This window comes from Oncorhynchus keta, chromosome 18 (assembly GCF_023373465.1).
Source record: "Oncorhynchus keta strain PuntledgeMale-10-30-2019 chromosome 18, Oket_V2, whole genome shotgun sequence".
NCBI lineage: Eukaryota > Metazoa > Chordata > Actinopteri > Salmoniformes > Salmonidae > Oncorhynchus > Oncorhynchus keta.
The window spans coordinates 57206404-57232569 of record NC_068438.1 but is presented as its reverse complement, the minus strand read 5'-3'; the positions used below and the strand labels follow the sequence as shown (position 1 = coordinate 57232569).

General features: G+C 44.4%; 1 long non-coding RNA gene across 1 annotated transcript; it reads right to left on the bottom strand.

Moving 5' to 3' along the window:
* Nucleotides 1–11803: 11803 nt before the first annotated feature.
* On the bottom strand, nt 11804–13524 carry LOC127908942 (uncharacterized). The gene is made up of 5 exons (XR_008069134.1): nt 13404–13524; nt 13014–13094; nt 12500–12607; nt 12204–12392; nt 11804–11829 (listed from the first exon to the last, which is right to left on the bottom strand). It is a non-coding gene; the product is annotated as an uncharacterized LOC127908942 (long non-coding RNA).
* Between the last annotated feature and the right edge of the window lie 12642 nt (nt 13525–26166).

Below are 26166 nucleotides of genomic sequence, written 5' to 3'. Positions count from 1 at the left end.
ATACTGTACTCTATATCATCTACTGCATCTTTATGTAATACATAAAGTAAAATACATATCTTGCCTATGCCGCTCTGTACCATCACAGCTAGAATATCAACCCAAGGGCCTTGTCTGTGAGCTTCATTAGACTACATTATTCATTAGACTACTCATTAGACATCCCTCTTCTCTTTCTTCAGCTTTGTGGAGCAGAATTATTACATATATGTATTATTATTTATATTATTATTTATTTATTTTTCCTTTATTTAACCAGGCAAGTCAGTTAAGAACATATTCTTATTTTCAATGACGGCCTGGGAACAGTGGGTTAAATGCCTGTTCAGGGGCAGAACGACAGATTTGTACCTTGTCAGCTCGGAGGTTTGAACTCGCAACCTTCCGGTTACTAGTCCAACGCTCTAACCACTAGGCTACCCTGCCGCCCCATAGGTATGTATATATAGGTATGTGTATATAGGTATGTGTATATAGGTATGTCTATATAGGTATGTCTATATAGGTATGGGTATATAGGTATGGGTATATAGGTATGTGTATATAGGTATGTCTATATAGGTATGTGTATATAGGTTTGTGTATATAGGTATGTCTATGTGTATATAGGTATGTGTATATAGGTATGTGTATATAGGTATGTCTATGTGTATATAGGTATGTCTATGTGTATATAGGTATGTGTATATAGGTATGGGTATATAGGTATGTCTATATAGGTATGTCTATGTGTATATAGGTATGGGTATATAGGTATGTCTATATAGGTATGTCTATGTGTATATAGGTATGTGTATATAGGTATGTGTATATAGGTATGTGTATATAGGTATGTGTATATAGGTATGTGTATATAGGTATGTGTATATAGGTATGTGTATATAGGTATGTGTATATAGGTATGGGTATATAGGTATGTGTATATAGGTATGTCTATGTGTATATAGGTATGTCTATGTGTATATAGGTATGGGTATATAGGTATGTGTATATAGGTATGTCTATATAGGTATGTGTATATAGGTATGTGTATATAGGTATGGGTATATAGGTATGTGTATATAGGTATGGGTATATAGGTATGTGTATATAGGTATGTGTATATAGGTATGTGTATATAGGTATGTGTATATAGGTATGGGTATATAGGTATGTGTATATAGGTATGTGTATATAGGTATGGGTATATAGGTGTGTGTATATAGGTATGTCTATGTGTATATAGGTATGTCTATGTGTATATAGGTATGGGTATATAGGTATGTCTATATAGGTATGTCTATATAGGTATGTGTATATAGGTATGTCTATATAGGTATGTGTATATAGGTATGTCTATATAGGTATGTGTATATAGGTATGTGTATATAGGTATGGGTATATAGGTATGTGTATGTGTATATAGGTATGGGTATGTGTATATAGGTATGTGTACATAGTTATGTGTATATAGTTATGTGTATATAGGTATGTCTATATAGGTATGGGTATGTGTATATAGGTATGTGTATATAGTTATGTGTATATAGTTATGTGTATATAGGTATGTGTATATAGGTATGTGTATATAGGTATATGTATATAGGTATGTGTATATAGGTATGTCTATGTGTATATAGGTATGTCTATGTGTATATAGGTATGGGTATATAGGTATGTGTATATAGGTATGTGTATATAGGTATGTGTATATAGGTATGTGTATATAGGTATGTGTATATAGGTATATGTATATAGGTATGTGTATATAGGTATGTGTATATAGGTATGTGTATATAGGTATGGGTATGTGTATATAGGTATGTGTATATAGGTATGTGTATATAGGTATGTGTATATAGGTATGGGTATGTGTATATGGGTATGTGTATATAGGTATGTGTATATAGGTATGTGTATATAGGTATATGTATATAGGTATGTGTATATAGGTATGGGTATATAGGTATGTGTATATAGGTATGTCTATGTGTATATAGGTATGGGTATATAGGTATGTCTATATAGGTATGTGTATATAGGTATGTGTATATAGGTATGTGTATATAGGTATGTGTATATAGGTATGTGTATATAGGTATGTCTATATAGGTATGTGTATATAGGTATGTGTATATAGGTATGTGTATATATAGGTATGTCTATATAGGTATGTGTATGTGTATATAGGTATGTGTATATAGTTATGTATATATAGGTATGTGTATATAGGTATGTGTATATAGGTATGGGTATGTATATATAGGTATGTGTATATAGTTATGTATATATAGGTATGTGTATATAGGTATATGTATATAGGTATGTATATAGGTATGTGTATATAGGTATGTCTATATAGGTATGTGTATATATAGGTATATGTATATAGGTATATGTATATAGGTATGTGTATATAGGTATGGGTATGTGTATATAGGTATGTGTATATAGTTATGTGTATATAGTTATGTGTATATAGGTATGTGTATATAGGTATGTGTATATAGGTATGTGTATATAGGTATGTGTATATAGGTATGTCTATATAGGTATATGTATATAGGTATGTGTATATAGGTATGTGTATATAGGTATATGTATATATAGGTATATGTATATAGGTATGTGTATATAGGTATGTCTATATAGGTATGTGTATATAGGTATGTCTATATAGGTATATGTGTATATAGGTATGTGTATATAGGTATGTGTATATAGGTATGTGTATATAGGTATGTGTATGTGTATATAGGTATATGTATATAGGTATGTGTATATAGGTATGTGTATGTGTATATAGGTATGTGTATATAGGTATGTGTATATAGGTATGGGTATATAGGTATGTCTATGTGTATATAGGTATATGTGTATATAGGTATGTGTATATAGGTATGTCTATATAGGTATGTGTATATAGGTTTGTGTATATAGGTATGTCTATGTGTATATAGGTATGTGTATATAGGTATGTCTATGTGTATATAGGTATGTCTATGTGTATATAGGTATGTGTATATAGGTATGGGTATATAGGTATGTCTATATAGGTATGTCTATGTGTATATAGGTATGGGTATATAGGTATGTCTATATAGGTATGTCTATGTGTATATAGGTATGTGTATATAGGTATGTGTATATAGGTATGTGTATATAGGTATGTGTATATAGGTATGTGTATATAGGTATGTGTATATAGGTATGGGTATATAGGTATGTGTATATAGGTATGTCTATGTGTATATAGGTATGTCTATGTGTATATAGGTATGGGTATATAGGTATGTGTATATAGGTATGTGTATATAGGTATGGGTATATAGGTATGTGTATATAGGTATGGGTATATAGGTATGTGTATATAGGTATGTGTATATAGGTATGTGTATATAGGTATGTGTATATAGGTATATGTATATATAGGTATATGTATATAGGTATGTGTATATAGGTATGTCTATATAGGTATGTGTATATAGGTATGTCTATATAGGTATATGTGTATATAGGTATGTGTATATAGGTATGTGTATATAGGTATGTGTATATAGGTATGTGTATGTGTATATAGGTATATGTATATAGGTATGTGTATGTGTATATAGGTATGTGTATATAGGTATGTGTATATAGGTATGGGTATATAGGTATGTCTATGTGTATATAGGTATATGTGTATATAGGTATGTGTATATAGGTATGTCTATATAGGTATGTGTATATAGGTTTGTGTATATAGGTATGTCTATGTGTATATAGGTATGTGTATATAGGTATGTGTATATAGGTATGTCTATGTGTATATAGGTATGTCTATGTGTATATAGGTATGTGTATATAGGTATGGGTATATAGGTATGTCTATATAGGTATGTCTATGTGTATATAGGTATGGGTATATAGGTATGTCTATATAGGTATGTCTATGTGTATATAGGTATGTGTATATAGGTATGTGTATATAGGTATGTGTATATAGGTATGTGTATATAGGTATGTGTATATAGGTATGTGTATATAGGTATGGGTATATAGGTATGTGTATATAGGTATGTCTATGTGTATATAGGTATGTCTATGTGTATATAGGTATGGGTATATAGGTATGTGTATATAGGTATGTCTATATAGGTATGTGTATATAGGTATGTGTATATAGGTATGTGTATATAGGTATGTGTATATAGGTATGTGTATATAGGTATGTGTATATAGGTATGTGTATATAGGTATGTGTATATAGGTATGTGTATATAGGTATGTGTATATAGGTATGGGTATATAGGTATGTGTATATAGGTATGTGTATATAGGTATGTGTATATAGGTATGGGTATATAGGTATGTGTATATAGGTATGTCTATGTGTATATAGGTATGTCTATGTGTATATAGGTATGGGTATATAGGTATGTGTATATAGGTATGTCTATATAGGTATGTCTATATAGGTATGTGTATATAGGTATGTCTATATAGGTATGTGTATATAGGTATGTCTATATAGGTATGTGTATATAGGTATGTGTATATAGGTATGGGTATATAGGTATGTGTATGTGTATATAGGTATGGGTATGTGTATATAGGTATGTGTATATAGTTATGTGTATATAGTTATGTGTATATAGGTATGTCTATGTGTATATAGGTATGTCTATGTGTATATAGGTATGGGTATATAGGTATGTGTATATAGGTATGTGTATATAGGTATGTGTATATAGGTATGTGTATATAGGTATGTGTATATAGGTATATGTATATAGGTATGTGTATATAGGTATGTCTATGTGTATATAGGTATGGGTATGTGTATATAGGTATGTGTATATAGTTATGTGTATATAGGTATGTGTATATAGGTATGTGTATATAGGTATATGTATATAGGTATGTGTATATAGGTATGTCTATGTGTATATAGGTATGTCTATGTGTATATAGGTATGGGTATATAGGTATGTGTATATAGGTATGTGTATATAGGTATGTGTATATAGGTATGTGTATATAGGTATGTGTATATAGGTATATGTATATAGGTATGTGTATATAGGTATGTGTATATAGGTATGTGTATATAGGTATGTGTATATAGGTATGGGTATGTGTATATAGGTATGTGTATATAGGTATGTCTATGTGTATATAGGTATGTGTATATAGGTATGGGTATGTGTATATGGGTATGTGTATATAGGTATGTGTATATAGGTATGTGTATATAGGTATATGTATATAGGTATGTGTATATAGGTATGGGTATATAGGTATGTGTATATAGGTATGTCTATGTGTATATAGGTATGGGTATATAGGTATGTGGATATAGGTATGTGTATATAGGTATGTGTATATAGGTATGTGTATATAGGTATGTGTATATAGGTATGTGTATATAGGTATGTCTATATAGGTATGTGTATATAGGTATGTGTATATAGGTATGTGTATATATAGGTATGTCTATATAGGTATGTGTATGTGTATATAGGTATGTGTATATAGTTATGTATATATAGGTATGTGTATATAGGTATGTGTATATAGGTATGGGTATGTATATATAGGTATGTGTATATAGTTATGTATATATAGGTATGTGTATATAGGTATATGTATATAGGTATGTGTATATAGGTATGTCTATATAGGTATGTGTATATATAGGTATATGTATATAGGTATATGTATATAGGTATGTGTATATAGGTATGGGTATGTGTATATAGGTATGTGTATATAGTTATGTGTATATAGTTATGTGTATATAGGTATGTGTATATAGGTATGTGTATATAGGTATGTGTATATAGGTATGTGTATATAGGTATGTCTATATAGGTATATGTATATAGGTATGTGTATATAGGTATGTGTATATAGGTATATGTATATATAGGTATATGTATATAGGTATGTGTATATAGGTATGTCTATATAGGTATGTGTATATAGGTATGTCTATATAGGTATATGTGTATATAGGTATGTGTATATAGGTATGTGTATATAGGTATGTGTATATAGGTATGTGTATGTGTATATAGGTATATGTATATAGGTATGTGTATATAGGTATGTGTATGTGTATATAGGTATGTGTATATAGGTATGTGTATATAGGTATGGGTATATAGGTATGTCTATGTGTATATAGGTATATGTGTATATAGGTATGTGTATATAGGTATGTGTATATAGGTATGGGTATATAGGTATGTGTATGTGTATATAGGTATGTGTATATAGGTATATGTATATAGGTATGTGTATATAGGTAAGTCTATGTGTATATAGGTATGTGTATATAGGTATGTGTATATAGGTATGTCTATGTGTATATAGGTATGTGTATATAGGTATGTGTATGTCTATCAAATCAAATCCAATTGTATTTGTCACATACACATGGTTAGCAGATGTTAATGCGAGTGTAGCGAAATGCTTGTGCTTCTAGTTCCGACAATGCCGTAATAACCAACAAGTAATCTAACTAACAATTCCAAAACTACTGTCTTATACACAGTGTAAGGGGATAAAGAATATGTACATAAGGATATATGAATGAGTGATGGTACTGGGCAGCATACAGTAGATGGTATCGAGTACAGTATATACATATGAGATGAGCATGTAGACAAAGTAAACAAAGTGGCATAGTTAAAGTGGCTAGTGATACATGTATTACATAAGGATGCAGTAGATGATTAGTACTTCCGGGTTGGAGCGAGCGGTCGCATCCGCATTTCGCTCCGCAGGTAGTATAACTTTTTCATTACATTTCATTACATTTCATTATAGTACAACGGTTTGATTTGTCTAATCTTAGCAATTTCTTCTTAGCTAGGTACATAGCCGTCTTTGTATCAAAGATAATTGCGTAATTATCGTATTTCGTCGTCCTAACGTAGACTTCACTGCTCTGCCCAGCAGCTAGCCAGCTAGCAAACGTCCACCGATTAGCTGCACTGTAGAAACTATTACACTCAACTGAACAACTTGATTAGTGTAGTGTTAGCTAGCTACATAGCTGTCTTTGCTGTCTTCGTATCCAAGATAATTGTGTAGTCTTAGAGTGATTATCTTAATTTACCGAGGTTAGCTAGCCAGCAATTTGTCGTCCTTAACGTAGGAGACACTGCTAGCTAGCCAACAGCTAGCCAACGTCTTCCGAATAGAACTTCTGCACTCAACAACCCGGTCGCATTCCGCTTCGCTCCACAGGTAGTATCACATTTTCATTTAATTTCATTACAGTACAACGGTTTGATTTGTTTGATCGTAGCTAGCTACATAGCTAGCTACATAGCCGTCTTTGTATCAAAAATAATTGTGTAGTCTAGAGCGATTTTCTAGGTTAGCTAGCCAGCTATTGTCGTTCTTTTAACGCAACGTAACGTAATCAACACTGCTAGCTAGCCAGCTAGCCCCCGAATAGCAGCACTGTAGAAACTATTACACTCAACGGAACGACTTGATTAGTGTAGTGTCAACAACGCAGCCACTGCCAGCTAGCCTACAAAGTCAACAACGCAGCCACTGCCAGCTAGCCTACTTCAGCAGTACTGTATCATTTTAATCATTTTAGTCAATAAGATTCTTGCTACGTAAGCTTAACTTTCTGAACATTCGAGACGTGTAGTCCACTTGTCATTCCAATCTCCTTTGCATTAGCGTAGCCTCTTCTGTAGCCTGTCAACTATGTGTCTGTCTATCCCTGTTCTCTCCTCTCTGCACAGACCATACAAACGCTCCACACCGCGTGGCCGCGGCCAACCTAATCTGTTGGTCCCAGCGCGCACGACCCACGTGGAGTTCCAGGTCTCCGGTAGCCTCTGGAACTGCCGATCTACGGCCAACAAGGCAGAGTTCATCTCAGCCTATGCCTCCCTCCAGTCCCTCGACTTCTTGGCACTGACGGAAACATGGATCACCACAGATAACACTGCCACTCCTACTGCTCTCTCTTCGTCCGCCCACGTGTTCTCGCACACCCCGAGAGCTTCTGGTCAGCGGGGTGGTGGCACCGGGATCCTCATCTCTCCCAAGTGGTCATTCTCTCTTTCTCCCCTTACCCATCTGTCTATCGCCTCCTTTGAATTCCATGCTGTCACAGTTACCAGCCCTTTCAAGCTTAACATCCTTATCATTTATCGCCCTCCAGGTTCCTCGGAGAGTTCATCAATGAGCTTGATGCCTTGATAAGCTCCTTTCCTGAGGACGGCTCACCTCTCACAGTTCTGGGCGACTTTAACCTCCCCACGTCTACCTTTGACTCATTCCTCTCTGCCTCCTTCTTTCCACTCCTCTCCTCTTTTGACCTCACCCTCTCACCTTCCCCCTACTCACAAGGCAGGCAATACGCTCGACCTCATCTTTACTAGATGCTGTTCTTCCACAAACCTCATTGCAACTCCCCTCCAAGTCTCCGACCACTACCTTGTATCCTTTTCCCTCTCGCTCTCATCCAACACTTCCCACACTGCCCCTACTCGGATGGTATCGCGCCGTCCCAACCTTCGCTCTCTCTCCCCCGCTACTCTCTCCTCTTCCATCCTATCATCTCTTACCTCTGCTCAAACCTTCTCCAACCTATCTCCTGATTCTGCCTCCTCAACCCTCCTCTCCTCCCTTTCTGCATCCTTTGACTCTCTATGCCCCCTATCCTCCAGGCCGGCTCGGTCCTCCCCTCCCGCTCCGTGGCTCGACGACTCATTGCGAGCTCACAGAACAGGGCTCCAGGTTGCCGAGCGGAAATGGAGGAAAACTCACCTCCCTGCGGACCTGGCATCGTTTCGCTCCCTCCTCTCTACATTTTCCTCTTCTGTCTCTGCTGCTAAAGCCACTTTCTACCACTCTAAATTCCAAGCTTCTGCCTCTAACCCTAGGAAGCTCTTTGCCACCTTCTCCTCCCTCCTGAATCCTCCTCCCCCCCCCCCCTCCTCCCTCTCTGCAGATGACTTCGTCAACCATTTTGAAAAGAAGGTCGACGACATCCGATCCTCATTTGCTAAGTCAAACGACACCGCTGGTTCTGCTCACACTGCCCTACCCTGTGCTCTGACCTCTTTCTCCCCTCTCTCTCCAGATGAAATCTCGCGTCTTGTGACGGCCGGCCGCCCAACAACCTGCCCGCTGGACCCTATCCCCTCCTCTCTTCTCCAGACCATTTCCGGAAACCTTCTCCCTTACCTCACCTCGCTCATCAACTCATCCCTGACCGCTGGCTACGTCCCTTCCGTCTTCAAGAGAGCGAGAGTTGCACCCCTTCTGAAAAAACCTACACTCGATCCCTCCGATGTCAACAACTACAGACCAGTATCCCTTCTTTCTTTTCTCTCCAAAACTCTTGAACGTGCTGTCCTTGGCCAGCTCTCCCGCTATCTCTCTCAGAATGACCTTCTTGATCCAAATCAGTCAGGTTTCAAGACTAGTCATTCAACTGAGACTGCTCTTCTCTGTATCACGGAGGCGCTCCGCACCGCTAAAGCTAACTCTCTCTCCTCTGCTCTCATCCTTCTAGACCTATCGGCTGCCTTCGATACTGTGAACCATCAGATCCTCCTCTCCACCCTCTCCGAGTTGGGCATCTCCGGCGCGGCCCACGCTTGGATTGCGTCCTACCTGACAGGTCGCTCCTACCAGGTGGCGTGGCGAGAATCTGTCTCCTCACCACGCGCTCTCACCACTGATGTCCCCCAGGGCTCTGTTCTAGGCCCTCTCCTATTCTCGCTATACACCAAGTCACTTGGCTCTGTCATAACCTCACATGGTCTCTCCTATCATTGCTATGCAGACGACACACAATTAATCTTCTCCTTTCCCCCTTCTGATGACCAGGTGGCGAATCGCATCTCTGCATGTCGGGAGGGACGTAGCCAGCGGTCAGGGATGAGTTGATGAGCGAGGTGAGGTAAGGGAGAAGGTCTCCGGAAATGGTCTGGAGAAGAGAGGAGGGGATAGGGTCAAGCGGGCAGGTTGTTGGGCGGCCGGCCGCCACCTCAAGCTGAACCTCGGTAAGACGGAGCTGCTCTTCCTCCCGGGGAAGGACTGCCCGTTCCATGATCTCGCCATCACGGTTGACAACTCCACTGTGTCCTCCTCCCAGAGCGCTAAGAACCTTGGCGTGATCCTGGACAACACCCTGTCGTTCTCAACTAACATCAAGGCGGTGGCCCGTTCCTGTAGGTTCATGCTCTACAACATCCGCAGAGTACGACCCTGCCTCACACAGGAAGCGGCGCAGGTCCTAATCCAGGCACTTGTCATCTCCCGTCTGGACTACTGCAACTCGCTGTTGGCTGGGCTCCCTGCCTGTGCCATTAAACCCCTATAACTCATCCAGAACGCCGCAGCCCGTCTGGTGTTCAACCTTCCCAAGTTCTCTCACGTCACCCCGCTCCTCCGCTCTCTCCACTGGCTTCCAGTTGAAGCTCGCATCCGCTACAAGACCATGGTGCTTGCCTACGGAGCTGTGAGGGGAACGGCACCTCAGTACCTCCAGGCTCTGATCAGGCCCTACACCCATCCACCTCTGGCCTGCTCGCCTCCCTACCACTGAGGAAGTACAGTTCCCGCTCAGCCCAGTCAAAACTGTTCGCTGCTCTGGCCCCCCAATGGTGGAACAAACTCCCTCACGACGCCAGGACAGCGGAGTCAATCACCACGTTCCGGAGACACCTGAAACCCCACCTCTTTAAGGAATACCTAGGATAGGATAAGTAATCCTTCTCACCCCCCCCCCCTTTTAAGATTTAGATGCACTATTGTAAAGTGACTGTACCACTGGATGTCATAAGGTGAATGCACCAATTTGTAAGTCGCTCTGGATAAGAGCGTCTGCTAAATGACCTAAATGTAAATGTAAATGATATAGAGTACAGTATATACGTAAGCATATGAGATGAATAATGTGGGGTAAGTAACATTATATAAGGTAGCATTGTTTAAAGTGGCTAGTGATATATTTACATAATTTCCCATCAATTCCCATTATTAAAGTGGCTGGAGTTGGGTCAGTGTCAATGACAGTGTGTTGGCAGCAGCCACTCAATGTTAGTGGTGGCTGTTTAACAGTCTGATGGCCTTGAGATAGAAGCTGTTTTTCAGTCTCTCGGTCCCAGCTTTGATGCACCTGTACTGACCTCGCCTTCTGGATGATAGCGGGGTGAACAGGCAGTGGCTCGGGTGGTTGATGTCCTTGATGATCTTTATGGCCTTCCTGTAACATCGGGTGGTGTAGGTGTCCTGGAGGGCAGGTAGTTTGCCCCCGGTGATGCGTTGTGCAGACCTCACTACCCTCTGGAGAGCCTTACGGTTGTGGGCGGAGCGGTTGCCGTACCAGGCGGTGATACAGCCCGCCAGGATGCTCTCGATTGTGCATCTGTAGAAGTTTGTGAGTGCTTTTGGTGACAAGCCGAATTTCTTCAGCCTCCTGAGGTTGAAGAGGCGCTGCTGCGCCTTCTTCACGATGCTGTCAGGCGTACCTCCTCCTCCTGACGTTCAGGCGTACCTCCTCCTCCTGACATTCAGGCAGTACCTCCTCCTCCTGACGTTCAGGCAGTACTTCCTCCTACTGACGTTCAGGCTCTACCTCCTCCTCCTGACGTTCAGGCGTACCTCCTCCTCCTGACGTTCAGGCTCTACCTCCTCCTCCTGACGTTCAGGCTCTACCTCCTCCTCCTGACGTTCAGGCTCTACCTCCTCCTACTGACGTTCAGGCAGTACCTCCTCCTCCTGACGTTCAGGCAGTACTTCCTCCTCCTGACGTTCAGGCGGTACCTCCTCCTCCTGACGTTCAGGCAGTACTTCCTCCTCCTGACGTTCAGGCAGTACCTCCTCCTCCTGACGTTCAGGCGTACCTCCTCCTCCTGACGTTCAGGCGGTACCTCCTCCTCCTGACATTCAGGCAGTACCTCCTCCTCCTGACGTTCAGGCAGTACTTCCTCCTCCTGACGTTCAGGCGTACCTCCTCCTCCTGACGTTCAGGCGTACCTCCTCCTCCTGACATTCAGGCAGTACCTCCTCCTCCTGACGTTCAGGCAGTACTTCCTCCTACTGACGTTCAGGCTCTACCTCCTCCTCCTGATGTTCAGGCGTACCTCCTCCTCCTGACGTTCAGGCTCTACCTCCTCCTCCTGACGTTCAGGCTCTACCTCCTCCTCCTGACGTTCAGGCTCTACCTCCTCCTCCTGACGTTCAGGCTCTACCTCCTCCTCCTGACGTTCAGGCAGTACCTCCTCCTCCTGACGTTCAGGCAGTACTTCCTCCTCCTGACGTTCAGGCTCTACCTCCTCCTCCTGACGTTCAGGCAGTACCTCCTCCTCCTGACGTTCAGGCAGTACCTCCTCCTCCTGACGTTCAGGCAGTACCTCCTCCTCCTGACGTTCAGGCAGTACCTCCTCCTCCTGACGTTCAGGCAGTACTTCCTCCTCCTGACGTTCAGGCGTACCTCCTCCTCCTGACGTTCAGGCTCTACCTCCTCCTCCTGACGTTCAGGCTCTACCTCCTCCTCCTGACGTTCAGGCAGTACCTCCTCCTCCTGACGTTCAGGCAGTACTTCCTCCTCCTGACGTTCAGGCTCTACCTCCTCCTCCTGACGTTCAGGCAGTACCTCCTCCTCCTGATGTTCAGGCAGTACCTCCTCCTCCTGACGTTCAGGCAGTACTTCCTCCTCCTGACGTTCAGGCTCTACCTCCTCCTCCTGACGTTCAGGCAGTACCTCCTCCTCCTGATGTTCAGGCAGTACCTCCTCCTCCTGACGTTCAGGCAGTACCTCCTCCTCCTGACGTTCAGGCGTACCTCCTCCTCCTGACGTTCAGGCGGTACCTCCTCCTCCTGACATTCAGGCGGTACCTCCTCCTCCTGACGTTCAGGCAGTACTTCCTCCTCCTGACGTTCAGGCAGTACTTCCTCCTCCTGACGTTCAGGCTCTACCTCCTCCTCCTGATGTTCAGGCGTACCTCCTCCTCCTCCTGACGTTCAGGCTCTACCTCCTCCTCCTGACGTTCAGGCTCTACCTCCTCCTCCTGACGTTCAGGCTCTACCTCCTCCTCCTGACGTTCAGGCTCTACCTCCTCCTCCTGACGTTCAGGCAGTACCTCCTCCTCCTGACATTCAGGCAGTACTTCCTCCTCCTGACGTTCAGGCTCTACCTCCTCCTCCTGACGTTCAGGCAGTACCTCCTCCTCCTGACGTTCAGGCAGTACCTCCTCCTCCTAACGTTCAGGCAGTACCTCCTCCTCCTGACGTTCAGGCAGTACCTCCTCCTCCTGACGTTCAGGCGTACCTCCTCCTCCTGACGTTCAGGCGTACCTCCTCCTCCTGACGTTCAGGCTCTACCTCCTCCTCCTGACGTTCAGGCTCTACTGACGTTCAGGCTCTACCTCCTCCTGACGTTCAGGCTCTACCTCCTCCTCCTGACGTTCAGGCAGTACCTCCTCCTCCTGACGTTCAGGCAGTACTTCCTCCTCCTGACGTTCAGGCTCTACCTCCTCCTCCTGACGTTCAGGCAGTACCTCCTCCTCCTGACGTTCAGGCAGTACTTCCCTCCTCCTGACGTTCAGGCTCTACCTCCTCCTCCTGACGTTCAGGCAGTACTTCCTCCTCCTGACGTTCAGGCAGGCACGTTCAGGCGTACCTCCTCCTCCTGACGTTCAGGCAGTACCTCCTCCTCCTGACGTTCAGGCAGTACCTCCTCCTCTGACGTTCAGGCAGTACCTCCTCCTCCTGACGTTCAGGCGATTGTTCAGATTGTACCTTCAAACAGTGCTTGAAAACTATTACGTTAGGACTACAAAGGGAATCTTCCTCAATGATAGTGTTCTGCCTAATGCCTATGGTGCAACCTTATGTAAATCGGTGGTTGGAACATGCATTCAAAGTTTGAGAGGTTTTCTCTCTCTTCACTAATGCAAAACAGTCATCCCCCATTCTGTTCCCTGCTGTCTCTATTAGATGTGTGTGTGTGTGTGTGTGTGTGTGTGTGTGTGTGTGTGTGTGTGTGTGTGTGTGTGTGTGTGTGTGTGTGTGTGAGAGAGAGAGAGGGTGACTGCTGTGTCTCTCTCTGCTAAAGGCTTATCTTATGTTACTCGGGTTACAATGTCCTTTTCAAAAATGCTAACCTAGTGCAAATGAGATGGATGCTTTTTCACACACTCCCATTACTTGAATGAGGGTGAACAAAGTCAAGCAATGTCAGGGTAGGGAACAGTCCCATTAATGGTTGATGAAGGGTTGTGACTATGCCTGTCAACCATCCATTCACAAAAATAACAACCATCATAATTACCTGGTTATTATAAATGTGGATATTTTTTTTCCCCCTTCAATATTCTATAACACATTGGACAGGAATTCTGGCTGGCTGTACATGCTTGTGTGATTTATATTAGAAAATACAAACCAACACTGTGAATCTGTAATTTACTGTGGTTGCTCATATTCATTCTGTAATATTTAATGTACTGTGGTTGCTCATATTCATTCTGTAAGAGTGCAAATTGTGATATCGTGTTGCTTTACCAATTGTCAAGGTGGTGTTTTCCTGAAGTGAAACAGGCAGACGAACTCGTACATAGCCTGTAAGAGTTTGCATTAGATTTGCATCTATGAACCATTATATTTTCTTAGTGGGACACCTTCCTAATATTGAGGCTCACCCACTTTTGCCCTCGTCGGGTCATGGACTCTACAAGATGTTGAAAGCGTTCCACAGGGATGCTGGCCCATTGTTACGGATACCAGTATCCTGTGTGTGTATCCTGTGTGTGTGTGTGTGTGTGTGTGTGTGTGTGTGTGTGTGTGTGTGTGTGTGTGTGTGTGTGTGTGTGTGTGTGTGTGTGTGTGTGTGTGTGTGTATCCTGTGTTTCTTTTCTCTCCTTCTCCCCTCACAGGTGAAAATCATCACTCCCCAATCAGTCACCAATCCAATCATCAATCAGAAGACACACCTCCTCCTGTTTCCTACCCAATCACAGTTCCTTTCCCTTGGTTTAAAAACCCTGTCAGTTGTTTGCTCTAGAGCTCAATCTCTCTGTAAATGCCATATGTCTGTAGGTCTCTGTGTTTCACTCTCTCGTTGTGTATTAACCTCTCTTTTGTTTGAGCACCTCCATAGCACTTTGTCCTCACCTGTGAGTATTGTTTTTGGTTATGGTGTTAGTTTGATTGCTGGTGGGAAAAGGGGTAACCAAGACAAGTCACCCATGGGCATACACTACCCGTAGGTAGACTTTGTTAAATACACTAGTTAGAACTGGGCGGACCACCCACTATTTTTGGTTAGTTAGTTAGCTGTTGTTAAAGTAGGCTAGTCTAGCTTAGGGGTGTTTTTGAATACTTATTGTTTCTTTCCTTGGGTCCAGCTCTGCCCCTTTTCCTGCTCTCCCCCCATTACCGTGTGTTTTACAATAAACCCAGAGTTTGATGGTAGATTTCAGTTGTCGTGGTTATTTCGTTCTCACTATTATAAATTGCATGAGTTATGTTACAGGGTCTCATTACCATCCCCCTAGACTGTCGGGCCAAAAGGGATTCGTAACACCCATGTTGACTCTACAAGGTGTTGAAAGCGTTCCACAGGGATGCTGGCCCATGTTGACTCTACAAGGTGTTGAAAGCGTTCCACAGGGATGCTGGCCCATGTTGACTCTACAAGGTGTTGAAAGCGTTCCACAGGGATGCTGGCCCATGTTGACTCTACAAGGTGTTGAAAGTGTTCCACAGGGATGCTGGCCCATGTATGTGGACTCCAATGCTTCCCACAGTTGTGTCAAGTTGTCTGGATGTCCTCAGGGTGGTGGACCATTCTTGATACACATGGGAAACTGTCGAGTGTGAAAAACCCAGCAGCATTGCAGTTCTTGACACAAACCGGTGCACCTACTACCGTACCCCGTTCAAAGGCACTTAAATATTTTTGTCTTGTCCATTCATCATCTGAACGACACACAGACACAATCCATGTCTCTATTGTCTCGAGGCTTAGAAAAATCCTTCTTTAACCCGTCTCCTCCCCTTCATCTACATGTCTCCTCCCATTCATCTACATGTCTCCTCCCCTTCATCTACGCTGATTAAAGTGGAATTAACAAGTGAAATCAATAAGGGATTAGAGCCTTCACCTGGATTCACCTGGTCAGTCTACAGCATGTCATGGAAAGAGCAGTGTTCCTAATGTTTTGTACACAAGGTCAGGATGATGTCTTCACCTATACCAAAATACTGTTCTGAGAAGAGCATTGATGAGCTTCTTATCTATGTGGATGAGGTAAATTATCTACAGTGATAGCCAGAGCATATATCATAAAGACTCATCCTCTCAAACAAAATGGAGGAGCAAATTAATCTTAGGCTGTGATTCAACCTGAGGGTGCGTTGTAGTGTGCTTGACATTTAAAGATCACTACCAATTGATCTGTCACGTGCTGCATTTACCGTGAATATTATCTCCGTGAACACAGGAACGTTGCCTTTAAAAGGCATATTGTCGACAGCGTGTTCAATCGGATTAAACTCGGCCTTAAACTGGAAGATTTAATAAACCAGGTGAAAAGGCCACTTATTCCAGATTGTAGGATTTTCTCTGTCTGGTGATGTTAGTAACCTGGCTCAGGCATAAATAGTTATTTAGAGGCTGACAGCCCTGATGAGAAGACATCGTTTGTTTATGTCCCAAAGTGGCACCCTATTCCCTACTGGCTCTGGTCTAAAGTAGTACACTATATAAGGAATAGGGTGCCATTTGGGATGCAGCCCTGAAAAGTGCAGAGAAAGGACCCGAGGGAGACAAGTACCATTTTCTTCCAGTGTCAAGATCCACTTCCTCCTGACACCACTTAGACTGACTCGTAATGAGAAACAGGAGAATCTGTCTGTCTCTGTGTCCCAACTGGAACACTTCTCTATGGGTCATGCTCAAAAGTAGTGCACAATATAGAAAATAGAGTGCAATTTGGGAAGCAGACTGTCCCTGTCCTCACATAGCTGACAATGACTAATTGACTGCCCCTGAACCCACCTACGACATTCTGCTAGGTCATCACTGCCCCAAACCCTCCTACAACATTAATGACTACCACAAACCCTCCTATGAAATGCTGCTCCAAACCCTCCTACAACATTAATGGCTAACCCAAACCCTCCTCCAACATGAATTGCTGCTCCAAACCCTCCTACAACATTAATGGCTAACCCAAACCCTCCTCCAACATGAATTGCTGCTCCAAACCCTCCTACAACATTAATGGCTAACCCAAACCCTCCTCCAACATGAATTGCTGCTCCAAACCCTCCTACAACGTTAATGGATACTCCAAACCCTCCTACAACATTAATGGATACTCCAAACCCTCCTACAACATTAATGGATACTCCAAACCCTCCTCCAACATGAATTGCTGCTCCAAACCCTCCTACAACATTAATGGCTAACCCAAACCCTCCTCCAACATGAATTGCTGCTCCAAACCCTCCTACAACGTTAATGGATACTCCAAACCCTCCTACAACATTAATGGATACTCCAAACCCTCCTACAACATTAATGGATACTCCAAACCCTCCTACAACATTAATGGATACTCCAAACCCTCCTACAACGTTAATGGATACTCCAAACCCTCCTACAACATTAATGAATACTCCACACCCTCCTACAACATTAATGGATACTCCAAACCCTCCTACAACATTAATGGATACTCCACACCCTCCTACAACGTTAATGGATACTCCACACCCTCCTACAACGTTAATGGATACTCCAAACCCTCCTACAACGTTAATGGATACTCCAAACCCTCCTACAACGTTAATGGATACTCCAAACCCTCCTACAACATTAATGGATACTCCAAACCCTCCTACAACATTAATGGATACTCCAAACCCTCCTACAACATTAATGGATACTCCAAACCCTCCTACAACATTAATGGATACTCCAAACCCTCCTACAACATTAATGGATACTCCACACCCTCCTACAACATTAATGGCTAACCCAAACCCTCCTACAACATTAATGGATACTCCACACCCTCCTACAACATTAATGGCTAACCCAAACCCTCCAACATCCAACATTCTATTTTATATAAAGTGTGAAACTGAAGTTTTACATATACATAAGTATTCAGACAGTTTAATTTGTTGAACCACCTTTGGTAGTGATTACAGCCTCGAGTCTTCTTGGGTATGACGCTACAAGCTTCGCACACCTGTATATAGATATTTTCTACCATTCTTCTCTGCAGATCCTCAAGCTCTGTCAGGTTGGATGGGTAGTGTCGCTGCACAGCTATATTCATGTCTCGCCGGAGATGTTCGATCGGGTTCAAGTCCGGGTTCTGGCCGGGCCGCTCAAGGACATTCAGACTTGTCTCGAAGCCACTACTGCGTTGTCTTGGCTGTGTGCTTAGGGTCGTTGTCCTGTTGGAAGTTAAACTTCACCCCAGTCTGAGGTCCTGAGCTCTGGAGCAGATTTTCATCAAGGAGCTCGCTGTACTTTACTCATCTTTCCCTTGATTCTGACTAGTCTCCCAGTCCCTGACACTGGAAAAAAAATCCCCATGGCATGATGCTGCTACCGCCATGCTTCACCGTAGGGATGGTGCCAGGTTTCCACCAGGCGTGACTCTTGGCATTCAGGCCAAAGAGTTGAATCTTGGTTTCGTCAGACCAGAGAATCTTGTTTCTCATGGTCTTTGAGTCTTCGGTGCCTTTTGGTAAACTTCAAGCAGGCTGTCTTTCATATTACTGAGGAGTGGCTTCTGCCTGGCCACTCTAACATAACGGCCTGATTGGGCGATTGCTGCAGAGATGAATGTCCTTCTGGAAGGTTCTCCCATTTCCAAAGAGGAACTCTGTAGCTCTATCAAGAGTGACCATTGGTTCTTGGTCACCTCCCTAACCAAGGCCCTTCTTCCCAGATTGCACAGTTTGGTCGGGTGGCCAGCTCTAGGAAGATTCTTGGTCGTTCCAGACTTCTTTCATCTAAGAATGATGGAGACCACCTTGCTGTTGGGAACTTAAATGCTGCAGACATTTTTTGGTGCCCTTCCACAGATCTGTGCCTCGCCACAATCTTGTCTCTGGGGCTTTACGTACAATTTCTTAGAACTTATGCCTTAGTTTTTGCTCTGACATGCACTGTCACACTACCCGCTATTCTGCTTGAGTCAGTCAATAATGACGTGCGTGACACTTACATATATATATGCCATTTAGCAGACGCTTTTATCCAAAGCGACTTACAGTCATGTGTGCATACATTCTACGTATGGGTGGTCCCGGGAATCGAACCCACTACCCTGGCGTTACAAGCGCCATGCTCTACCAACTGAGCTACAGAAGGACCACATGTTCTCTAATACCTGCCTAGCTGCTATTATCTTATATTACACAGAACGTTGTTACACAGAACATTGTTACACATTCTATTGTTACACAGAACGTTGTTACACATTACATTTTTACACAGAACGTTGTTACACATTCTATTGTTACACAGAACATTGTTACACAGAACATTGTTACACAGAACGTTGTTTCACATTCCATTGTTACACAGAACATTGTTTCACATTCCGTTGTTACACAGAACATTGTTACACATTCTATTGTTACACAGAACGTTGTTACACATTGTTACACAGAACGTTGTTACACATTGTTACACAGAACGTTGTTACACATTCCATTTTAACACAGAACGTTGTTACACATTCCATTTTTACACAGAACGTTGTTACACATTCTATTGTTACACAGAACGTTGTTACACATTCTATTGTTACACAGAACGTTGTTACACATTCTATTGTTACACAGAACGTTGTTACACAGAACGTTGTTACACATTCCATTTTTATACAGAACGTTGTTACAGAGAACATTGTTACACATTCTATTGTTACACAGAACGTTGTTACACAGAACGTTGTTACACATTCCATTTTTACACAGAACGTTGTTACACAGAACGTTGTTACACATTCTATTGTTACACAGAAAATGTTTACACAATGTTAGACATTCCATTGTTACACAGAAAAATTTTACACAATGTTAGACATTCCATTGTTACACATTCCAGAACGTTGTTACACAGAACGTTGTTACACATTCTATTGTTACACAGAACGTTGTTACACATTGTTACACAGAACGTTGTTACACATTCCATTGTTACACAGAACGTTGTTACACATTATTGTTACACATTGTTACACAGAACATTGTTACACATTCCGTTGTTACACATTCCATTTTTACACAGAATGTTGTTAGACATTCCATTGTTACACAGAACATTTTATACATTCCATTGTTACACAGAACATTTTATACATTCTATTGTTACACAGAACGTTGTTACACAGAACGTTGTTACACATTCTATTGTTACACAGAACGTTGTTACACATTATTGTTACACAGAACGTTGTTACACAGAACGTTGTTACACAGAACGTTGTTACACAGAACGTTGTTACACATTCCATTTTTACACAGAATGTTGTTAGACATTCCATTGTTACACAGAACGTTGTTACACATTCTATTGTTACACAGAACGTTGTTACACATTATTGTTACACAGAACGTTGTTACACAGAACGTTGTTACACAGAACGTTGTTACACAGAACGTTGTTACACATTCCATTTTTACACAGAATGTTGTTAGACATTCCATTGTTACACAGAACATTTTATACATTCTATTGTTACACAGAACGTTGTTACACAGAACGTTGTTACACATTCTATTGTTACACAGAACGTTGTTACACATTCCGACAATCTGGATTGTCAGGGAGTACTATTGTCTGGGTCTTTGTCTTGCTAAAGGTTGTCTCCACATGAGCAGAATAAGCAGTGTTGGCAGTCATCTCCACACCTGAGAGGATGTCTAAATGTTTCCTGTTTATGATAAATCTAATTCTATTGGGTTTGACATTTCCATAACTTAGCAGACATTCTTATCCAGTGCAACTTGCAGTGGTGAGTGCATGCATTTTGATACTGGTACACCGTGGGAATTGAACCCACAACCCTGGCATTGGAACTGCCGTGCTCTAAAAACTGAGCTACACCTGTCGCCAAGCTTGCCAGGTAAATCTTAATTGCAAATGTTTCGACTTGTAAACTGTAAAAATCGATGTTTTTGGGGGGCAGCTCAAGTTCGTCTGGTTGCCGGCAGGTACGTTTTAGGTGTAAAGATTCTCTCATGTTGTTTACGCTGTGTTGAAGGTGTAAAGATTGTTTTGGCCAACACCACACACGCTTCTTGGCAGTATTCCTATTGCCTCCCTGTGCACTCTAAAGATTGACATCGAACAGACATTTTCATTAGATATTGATGAAAAGTCAAACCCCTCCTGAGCTAACGACTGATTAGGATTTCAAAGTAACACCTTTCTATGAGACATTTGAGTGAACCTCAAAGCAACAATGGACCCACTGTTCCCCAGGCGCCTAAGACACATTTCAGCTGAATATATTCAGTTGGACAACTGCCTAGGTATCCCCCTTTCCCTTTCAGTGCTTAGGCAACAGTTTCCTTCAGCAGGTTTTCCAATATTAGCTTGTCATTCCACTAATGACAGAGTTGGTCCGATTCAGCAAGTGGACTGGTCTCACCGTGTCTGTACTTTCACTGTCTCATTTCCATATTGCCCAAATGCCACTTACCCAATAGAACATTGAAATGCTTGAATTAAAAACATAAACCAATAGGGTCTAGTATAAATCACAATGTACTGTGTAACAATGGAATGTGTAACACTGTACTGTGTAACAATGCAGACCGAGCTGTTGGGTTGATGTTAGGTGCACCATACGCTAATCTGTCCAAACAGACCCCCCCACCTTACCAGACCAGAGTTTCCCCATATGTGAGACCCACCAGACCCCAGCCTCCCCTCTCCACACCGTCCAACCAGACCCCAGCCTCCCCCTCTCCACGCCATCCAAAGAGACCCCAGCCTCCCCTCTCCACACCGTCCAAAGAGACCCCAGCCTCCCCTCTCCACACCGTCCCAACCAGACCCCAGCCTCCCCCTCTCCACACCGTCCAACCAGACCTCAGCCTCCCCTCTCCACACCGTCCCACAAGACCCCAGCCTCCACTGTCCAACCAGACCCCAGCCTCTCCACACCGTCCCACCAGACCCCAGCCTCTCCACACCGTCCCACCAGACCCCAGCCTCCACTGTCCAACCAGACCCCAGCCTCCCCTCTCCACACCGTCCCACCAGACACCAGCCTCCACTGTCCCACCAGACCCCAGCCTCCCCACACCATCCCACCAGACCCCAACATCTACTGTCCCACCAGACTCCAGCCTCCCATCTCCGCACTGTCCCACCAGACTCCAGCCTCCCCACACCATCCCACAAGACCCCAGCCGCCACTGTCCCACCACTCCAGCCTCCCCTCTCCACACCGTCCAACCAGACCCCAGCCTCCCCTCTCCACATCGTCCCACCAGACCCCAGTCTCCACTGTCCCACCAGACCCCAGCCTCCCCTCTCGACACCGTCCCACCAGACACCAGCCTCCACTGTCCCACCAGACCCCAGCATCTACTGTCCCACCAGACTCCAGCCTCCACTGTCCCACCACTCAGCCTCCCCTCTCCACACTGCCCCACTATGGCTCACATCAACACCATCATCCCACTCCAATTTGCATAACGCCCCAACAGATCCACAGATGACGCAATCTCAATTTCACTCCACCATTTCCCACATGGACAAAAGGAACAGCTATGTGAGAATGCTGTTCAGTTTAGCATTCAACACCATACCCCCACCCTACCGTCCACCCACTATCCCACCTTGCCCTCCACTATCCATTTAATCAAGTCCCAATCCCTGAAAACCGCACTTAATAATATATGGCAAATATAAATCAAACTGGATGGTGATCAGAGATAGACGGGAAGCGTTGACTGTAGCTGAAGGATGGGACTAAAAACAAACAAAAAGATAACTAATGTAAAATATAGTATAGTATGTATAAGCTGGAAGTAGAAGTGTTGTTATCCTCTAGTTTACTTCAATTAGGGGAGGGATGGTAGGGTCAGGGGACAATAATAAAGGAAAATATTAAATAAAAATATATGGGGGACTGGAAATGATACAGACTACTTTGTTGGGAGCTACGATCTGCTAATCATTTACATTTACATTTAAGTCATTTAGCAGCTAATCTATCTATTACAGCTCATCTACCCCACCAAAATAACAAATACATTCAAAAAAGCCTCAATCCCTCAGAGGCATAATAAATGTTGCTGCCAAGTTGTATAAATTGGGGATCAATGATCATTGATTTCCCAGTCTGATACATTTATTAAGGTGACAACCATTTAAGCATTTGCTTGCTTGTTCCATCCATCAGCCCCCCAGCCTGTTCCATCTATCAGCCAGCTGCCTGGTCCCAGTCCCCGAGAGATAGATCCAGCCCACTGCTGACTAACCACACCACTTTGGTAGCAACTATCGGTCTCAGGAATTTAATTACAATGGAATAATTGCCGAGCACTGTCAAGGCAGATTCGACACGCATGGAGGCAGCAGTTAATTTTTCATTTTGGAGCAGACTGAAGAGGTCTCGGGCATAATCTGTTAACCACATGATGTGGATTATTGTGTGTTCAGAAATTGAATTTCCCATAAGAGCAGAATAAATTGGTTCTGGAGTGTCAGCTCCTGTCATAGAAGGTGGTGATATACAACTGCAGATGAACCCTGTCATCTGGAAGAGAAGGGAACCACGCGTGATTATTTCATCTGGTGGGACGGTGTGGAGAGGGAGGCTGGGGTCTGGTGGGACGGTGTGGAGAGGGAGGCTGGGGTCTGGTGGGACGGTGTGGAGAGGGGAGGCAGGGGGTCTGGTGGGGGTGTGGAGAGGAGGCTGGGGTCTGGGAACGGTGTGGGAGGGGAGGCTGGGGTCTGGGGGCGGTGTGGAGAGGTTCTCTGGGGGTCATTGGTGGGAACCAGTGTGTGGTACGATGTGTGAAGGAGGCAGGTCTGGTGGGACGGTGTGGAGAGGAGGCTGGGTCTGGTGGGACGGTGTGGAGAGAGGGAGTGCTGATGGTGAACAGGTGTGGAGGCTTGGTCTGGTGGGCACGGTGTGGAAAGGAGGCTGGGGTCTGGTGAACGGTGTGGAGAGGAGGCTGGGGTCTGGTGGGGACGGTGTGAAGAAGGGAGGCTGGGGTCTGGTGGGACGGTGTGGAGAGGGAGGCTGGGGTCTGGTGGGACGGTGTGGAGAGGGAGGCTGGGGTCTGGTGGGACGGTGTGGAGAGGAGGCTGGGGTCTGGTCACCCGGTGTGGAGAGGGAGGCTGGGGTCTGGTGGGACGGTGTGGAGAGGGAGGCTGGGGTCTGGTGGGACGGTGTGGAGAGGGGAGGCTGGGGTCTGGTGGGACGGTGTGGAGGGGGAGGCTGGGGTCTGGTGGGACGGTGTGGGAGAGGAGGCTGGGGTCTGGTGGGACGGTGTGGAGAGGGAGGCTGTGGTCTGGTGGGACGGTGTGGAGAGGAGGCTGGGGTCTGGTGGGGACGGTGTGGGAGAGGGGAGGCTGGGGTCTGGTGGGACGGTGTGGAGAGGGGAGGCTGGGGTCTGGTGGGACGGTGTGGAGAGGAGGCTGGGGTCTGGTGGGACGGTGTGGAGAGGAGGCTGGGGTCTGGTGGGACGGTGTGGAGAGGGAGGCTGGGGTCTGGTGGGACGGTGTGGAGAGGGAGGCTGGGGTCTGGTGGGACGGTGTGGAGAGGGAGGCTGGGGTCTGGTGGGACGGTGTGGAGAGGGGAGGCTGGGGTCTGGTGGGGACGGTGTGGAGAGGGAGGCTGGGGTCTGGTGGGGACGGTGTGGAGAGGGGAGGCTGGGGTCTGGTGGGACGGTGTGGAGAGGGGAGGCTGGGGTCTGGTGGGACGGTGTGGAGAGGGGAGGCTGGGGTCTGGTGGGGACGGTGTGGAGAGGAGGCTGGGGTCTGGTGGGGACGGTGTGGAGAGGGGAGGCTGGGGTCTGGTGGGACGGTGTGGAGAGGAGGCTGGGGTCTGGTGGGACGGTGTGGAGAGGGAGGCTGGGGTCTGGTGGGGACGGTGTGGAGAGGGAGGCTGGGGTCTGGTGGGGCCGGTGTGGAGAGGGGAGGCTGGGGTCTGGTGGGACGGTGTGGAGAGGAGGCTGGGGTCTGGTGGGACGGTGTGGAGAGGAGGCTGGGGTCTGGTGGGACGGTGTGGAGGGGGAGGCTGGGGTCTGGTGGGACGGTGTGGAGAGGGGAGGCTGGGGTCTGGTGGGACGGTGTGGAGAGGGGAGGCTGGGGTCTGGTGGGACGGTGTGGAGAGGGGAGGCTGGGGTCTGGTGGGACGGTGTGGAGAGGGAGGCTGGGGTCTGGTGGGACGGTGTGGAGAGATGAACCCTGTCATCTGGAAGGGAACCACGCGTGATTATTTCATCTCAGACTTGGTGGCCCCTTTATGTCTTCCTTAAAGTGATGGCACAGACATGGGCTTGTATATTGAGAACCAGGAATCATGAAGATAATATTATTATTATCAGAACTCAGCCCTAGCATTTTCTCAGATGTTTTTGTGCCATAGGATGAACTATATGATGAACTATAGGATGAACCATAGGATGAACTATAGGATGAACTATAGGATGAACCATAGGATGAACTAGAGAATGAACTCATTAAGGAAACCAGACAGGGACAACGTTCTCTGTAACTTCATTAAGGAAACCAGACAGGAACAACGTTCTCTGTAACTTCATTAAGGAAACCAGACAGGGACAACGTTCTCTAACTTCATTAAGGAAACCAGACGGGGACAACGTTCTCTAACTTCATTAAGGAAACCAGACAGGGACAACGTTCTCTAACTTCATTAAGGAAACCAGACAGGGACAACGTTCTCTAACTTCATTAAGGAAACCAGACAGGGACAACGTTCTCTGTAACTTCATTAAGGAAACCAGACAGGGACAACGTTCTCTAACTTCATTAAGGAAACCAGACAGGGACAACGTTCTCTAACTTCATTAAGGAAACCAGACAGGGACAACGTTCTCTGTAAGTTCATTACAGAAACCAGTGTTGACTAATGTATCAGTGTTGATTAAGGAAATCAGTGTTGACTAAGGGTATCAGTGTTGATTAAGGAA